This window comes from Triticum dicoccoides, chromosome 3B, assembly GCF_002162155.2.
Source record: "Triticum dicoccoides isolate Atlit2015 ecotype Zavitan chromosome 3B, WEW_v2.0, whole genome shotgun sequence".
NCBI classification, from domain to species: Eukaryota; Viridiplantae; Streptophyta; class Magnoliopsida; order Poales; family Poaceae; genus Triticum; species Triticum dicoccoides.
The window spans coordinates 147,072,255-147,078,655 of NC_041385.1; the positions used below are offsets into that span (position 1 = coordinate 147,072,255).

Genomic DNA, 6,401 nt, shown 5'->3' on the forward strand with positions numbered 1-6,401 from the left:
GTGTGGTGTGTATTTTGCATGGCCCATCGAGCCATCCCTCCAAAATGGTTGCGCGCCCTGAAGTGGGCTTTGATTTCTTCGCGATTGGATCAGGTGACCTACGAGGGTACACCCTTTTTGTTCGGACGAGGGGTTTAACGAGAGCCAGTGGATCCCAAAAGGCTTCCTGAATCTTCCAGGCACTTTCCATCGCGCAGTACTTCTATACTATGGTTTAAGTCCGAACCCAGATCTAGTTCGTGACCCAGAGCTTGAGAAGTTTTCAAACTTAATAGTTCGGACTCCGAGATGTAAACCAATTTTCCTGGCCCACAGTCTGATTCTGAGTTCGGCGTTTGGGGCGTGTCTTCCCACGGGCATGTATCCGGCTCGGTGAGCTTGGAAATCCGGACATATTTCGTCCTCAATATGGGGGAAGAGTTGTCGGATTGCTCCTCCACCACCACTATCTGATGGGTGATCGGCAAAGATTCAATCTCTCTCTGATCGGGTTTAAGCTCAATTCGATCATAGTCCGAAGCGACTCCCAAAGCGGCGATGCGATCCAGGAGTCTGTTTAAAGACGATAACTCTGTTAGATCCATCTGCTCGGCGTAGTCCGAGCTGACGCGGAGGCGATTTTCGATGACTTGAGAGGTCATGGTAAGCGTGACGGTCGAACGGGCGGTCAAGACGAAGCCGCCTAGCCGGAGAGTTTGGCCCGAGGCCAGAGCTCCCCCGGAGGTGATGTTGTCCTTGATAACAAGGCGAGCCATCAACCCTATCTTTGACGTCACAGTGAAACTCTCAATGAAAGCACCAATGTCGGTGTCAAAACCGGCGGATCTCGAGTAGGGGGTCCCGAACTGTTAGTCTAAGGCTAATGGTAACAGGAGGCGGGGGACACGAAGTTTACCCAGGTTCGGGCCCTCTCGATGGAGGTAATACCCTACTTCCTGCTTGATTGATCTTGATGATATAATTATTACAAGAGTAGATCTACCACGAGATCATAGAGGCTAAACCCTAGAAGCTAGCACTATCTTAATAAGTCACTATCATCTTCTAACCCTAATTTATAATTTTCCTAATCAGTCACTATCATTTCTAACTCTAATTTATAAATTTGAACTAAGTGTATGAATGTTACTGAAATTACTTACCTCACTCCACCAAACGACGACGCCCACCTGCGGCCCCCCTTGGATCCGCGTGGATGCACTTCGCCACTGCCATTGCCACGCGGTATGCGGGATCTAGCTGGACCTCCGGCGGTGATGGTTGCGGTGACTGCTGCATCGGGGAGCTCGAGCTGCCTAGCCATTTCTCTACCTCTGAATGTCCACCGCTCTCCTCGACGGTGACGCCTTGGCCCAAAGGCACGCCGCCGACGACATTTGGCTGCGGCGCCGCCATCACACCTGGGTCAGAGAGCGGGGGAGAGTGAGAGGGAGGGCGGCCCGACCGGCTCCTTTCGTTCCAACCGGACCGGTCGGCTAACGGTCGTTAACTGCTGCTCCATCCACATGCTGGCCCACGTGGCCTGACCGGTGGGCCCAATCGGCCAGAAAAACGTTTAAATCGCTAATCATTGCGGGTTTGGGTTTTCTGAAACAATCGACCGCGCGTTTGGTAGTTTTTTGAGAAAAAATAAAAACTGATAATTTTTTGGAACCCTAGCCTGTAAACTAGTAGTTTTATGCTATTTACTCAGGTGTTGTTGCTCTTCTCCTGTAAAAGACTCCATTTTCTTAATAAAAATGGGGGCCATGGGGCATGATTCACCAATATATAATTATTTTTGAATATTCAGCATACACTTCGCGGTCACAATCAGCCACACGCGTCATTTGTGGCAACGGGTCATCTATTGAACAGAAAGGATAAGACGATGGAAAGGATTGCAAGAGGATAAATGAGAAAGCAGCTGGTGCGTGTGTGTGAGCAAAATGGATTTTCTCGTCGAATCATGGCCGCGTGGGCCTGTGTGACTAGGATCACGTGCCAAGGGGGCAACAAACTCCATCGATCGATCCGTTGGCACCCACGATTCAATGAGCGGACTGGCCGGGGCCGTGGAGCGGACTAGGATCACGTGCCAGCGAACAAACCACCCCTCTCCCTCGCGCGATGCACAAACGCAGGGGTAGGTGCCGTACTGCGCTGGAGAGGGACGTCCATTTGGACCGGCCAGCTCGGTCGACAGGCCACGCATGCATGGCCATCGTGGCGTTAACGAGCTAGCCAGGGAGCATCGTAGCAGTGGTTGGTGTGCTGAGTCCTCCACGCTTCGTGCTGCCGATGGCCTCCACTCCATTAATCCAGACAGCGAGAGATCCGTTGGACACGGACTGCAAAATTAAATTTTGGTGTACGGTGGCCTCTTGTCTGGATCACGCGAATAGAAAAGAGCCGGGTGGCCTTTAAGGTCAATTTTTTAAGCATGGAGTCGCTCGCGGTGATGCACCGGGTCGCTTTCGTCCAAGAAAGCACGCAACCTACGGCTCATGAGTGTACGCCTTACACATACATACATACGATGGATCAGGATGAGTAAATTAGACAGAAGTACCACAATTCGGGCATTGAAAACAGATTGATATCAAGTTTGGTAATTTTTACATGTCAGTATCAATTTTGGGGCGGCGAGACGTTGCAAAAGAGGCTAAAACTGATGTTTATACGTATTGACGGGAAAACTGACCAGTTGGGCCCATCTGTCAGGTGCTGACGTGGCATCTTTTTTACAGAAAACCCCCTTGCTTTATACTTAATCCCATAGATGCCCAATTATTTCGGAAAAAAATGCTCCCGTTAGTAATTTCCACCATCGATTTGGACTCGTTTGAAATTTTGCGTCGGTTTGAACGAACAAATAAAAGAAACGAAAATTAAATCCCGCCCAGGATTCGAACCGCCGACATGCTTCTCCGCAGCGACGCGTGCTAGCCACCCCGCCAGAGAATCGCTCGCGACACAAAGCAGGCGAAGCTCTTTTTATACTAGCTCAGGAACGCTGGGCCGGCCCACCCAGGCCTGCAATTTTTTTTTCGTTTCACACTTACCTGGCGCGTGTGTTGCGGCTCATTCATGGGAGCTCCTAGTCGGCGCTGTTAGGCCGGCCCATTTGTTTTTCCCTTTCTGCCAGAAACTGCAAAAATTATACGCAGGTAACAAGACTTGAACATTAGACCTCACGAACCAATTCCGGGTGCGCCAACCACTACGCCATGGTAAGACACATGCTTATCAGCTTCGTCGGCTTCCTTTTATTCTTTCTGCAGCTCGTGAACCTCGGACCCTTCCGCAAACTGTTTTTTTAATCTTTTTTTCTCTTTTTATGTAACGGTTTTGTTCGCCTTCTTTCTTTCCTTTTTTGCTAAATACGTGCACCTTTTGAAAAAAAATCAAAGATTTTTTTTTTCAAAATGCACGAGTTTTTTAAAAATTTAAAAAAAAATCATTGGTTTTGTTAAAAGTTCATCAAATTTTAAGAAAGTTCATCGCATCTAAAAAATGTTCATCAAATTTGAGAAAAGTTCATTAAAACTGGAAAAGCTTCATCGAATCTGAAAAAAAGTTCACCGAATCTGAAAAAAATCATCAATTTTGAAAAAAAAAACATCAGATTTGAAAAAATAGTTCAACGGATTTCAAAAAAAGTTCATCAAGTTTGGAGAAGTTAATCAGATATGAAAAGAAGTTCATCGGATTTCAAAAAAAGTTTTTCAAACTGATTACATAATTTCTTATTTTATACTGAACATTTTTAATGCATGATGAACTTTTCTTTAGAAACGGTGAACATTTTTCTTATAATATGAACGTTGAACATATTTTGAATGCAAATTGAATATTTTTGTAATATATGTTGAAATATTTAGCTCCTTAATAATACTAATATGTAATCGCAAAAAATATATGTATTAATATTCATGATTAAAAAAAACAGTAAACCAGTGTGCAGCCTCGCTGGGCCAACCGCCGGCCCAACGTCTTTGGGCTAGTATAAAAACGGTTTAGCCTGGAGTACGTCGCGAGCGCTGCCGTGGCCGAGTTGCTAGCGCACTGCGCTGCTGAGCCACGGGTCGGCGGTTCGAATCCTGCGCTGGATTCAATTTTGTTTTGTTTTATTTATTCGTTTAAACCGACGCAAATATTCAAACGAGTCCAAATCGATGGTGAATGTTACGAACGAAAAAAAAAACACTTATAGGAGCAATTTTTTCCGAAATAATTGGGCATTTATGTGATTACGTACAAAGAAAGGGGGTTTTCTACAAAAGACATGCCACGTCGGCACCCGACAGGCGGGCCCAACCGGTCAGTTTTCCCGTCAATACGTATAAACATCAGTTTTAGCCTTCTTTGCAACGTCTCGCCTCAAAGTTGGTACTGACATGTAAAAATTATCAATCTTGGTACCAATTTGCTTCCGATGCCCGAATTGTAATATTTTTGTGTAATTTACTCGATCAGGATGAGTGTATGAACATATCCCTGCTGCTGCTGCATACAGAATACTCATGAGCAATGGAGTGAAGCTACAAAACAGGAGTGGAGGAATTACGGCTTTTCCCGTATCCGAATGGTCCCTTCCACACAACCTGTAACATCACACCCATGTTGCTCATCCGCAACTTGTGCATAACGCCCATGTCGCTCCGGCTCCGCTCAGCTGTGTATATAAGCAGAGATATAGAGGGTCACAAGGGGGCATTGAGTCCAGTCGGGCAGGGAGAAGCACACACCGATCGGCGATGAGCGGTACGTGCTCTGGATGATCACCGCAAGTCCTCGGCCTCGTCATCAGCTCAAGCTCGAGCTTTCTTGTCTTGATAGCTAAGGTAAGCGATCCGTCCATCCATCCATCCTTCCTTGCAGTTGCAGCTAAGTTCGAGTCCCGTCGGACTATGTATGCTTTTTCTTTCCTTAGATTATAAAATCGGGAGTATCTAGAACTCATCTAGATGAGATATATAATTTGGTCTCATTCACTTTTAAAACAAGAACAGATACAACCCACGTCAGCATACACGCATCTTATAGCATCACATCCAATGACTATAAAAGGTGAATGAGATCAAATTATATCTCATCTAGATGAGTTCTAGCAAAACTGTATAAAATCTCCTTGTTAGGCCCTGCTGCAGATTCATAGCTGAACTAGTAGTATCAGCAGTACCATTCCTCTGTTCCCTACGGAATATATATGTGGGTTTTGATTTTGTGTTCCGCGAACCAGATCTTTCTGTATCATTTCGCTGCTCCAACATACATCTTGATTTGAATCTCGGAAATGGCTAGAGAGAGAGAGAGAGAGAGAAGGGCAGGAAGCCAAGGTCGATCACATGCATACGTACTATATAAAGTGCTTTTCTGAAAATTTTAAGCATATTTTTTGTGTTGTTTTGAAAACCCGTGCTTCAATGCCCCCATGCGCTGAGAATCCGCTATACCCTACAACCTTACTAATTTTGTTTCGAGTCTTTTATTTCTAGTGAAACGGAGGCACAAGATTTGCCATCTCGTTAAGTAAGGGAGAAGAACAAGGTTTTTGGCGCATGACCCTCCGGTCCGACATTACAAAATAAATCATTCTCCTTGGATAGTGTGCTTAGCTTCGGCGATAGCCTAGTCCGACATTACACGATCAAAATGGCATGGATTAGTTGCAGAAGACCCCGGCCCCACTAATTCTGAGCCAAAATATCCAATACCATGAACCTTCCCCCTCCTCTAGAAACTTGCAGGGGCACGCAGATGCAAGGACACAAGATCTTCCCAACTATGTCGGCCCCTGATTTCCTCGTGATTGGCAAAATCGTTGGATCCCACACGAGGTCACAACAAGTTTTAGAACTTAGTTGTTGAGACTTACAATTTTGTGCACAGTTATCAGACCCCCAACCTTGTGCACATATGGGACTCCAGAGTTCCTAGCAGGGTCCGGGTGTTCGGTTGGCTGTTCTATTTAGACCGACTAAACACTCGGACCAATCTCCACCGCAAGACCATCCTCGACTCTTCGTCATGCCCACGATGCCACGCAGCTCCGGAAGACCGTGCCCACCTGTTCTTTCTCTGCCCGCCACCATCCGCTATTTGGGACGCTTTTGGTCTGCTGCCGGTCTCATCCCCATTGGCTGAGTTGTGGAACTCCTCATGCCATCTAGGGCTACCCAAATCAGTCTGGCCTTTTATTCTTCTGTTAATATTGTGGAAAATTTGGGAGCTTATAATGCTGCGAGTTTTATTTATGAGAACCTCTCTCCCAATGATGTAACCCCCTCCATAATCTCGGATCTCACTCTCTGGTCTCAACGTCTTAAAAAGATGAACCAAAAAATTCCACGCCAGATTGTGGTGGGATTTTTTTCTCCTCTTGCCTCACCTAGATAACTTTTATTTGGAATATATGC

The 6,401-nt window shown here is 45.9% G+C and overlaps 1 protein-coding gene across 1 annotated transcript in view; it reads left to right on the forward strand.

Moving 5' to 3' along the window:
• Positions 1-4,648: 4,648 nt before the first annotated feature.
• LOC119275245 (chloride channel protein CLC-c-like) overlaps positions 4,649-6,401 on the forward strand; it is a 22,712-nt gene continuing 20,959 nt past the window's right edge. The window contains exon 1 of the mRNA XM_037556049.1: positions 4,649-4,826. The gene's annotated coding sequence lies outside the window, so the exon portion shown is untranslated. The remainder of the gene's footprint in view (positions 4,827-6,401) is intronic.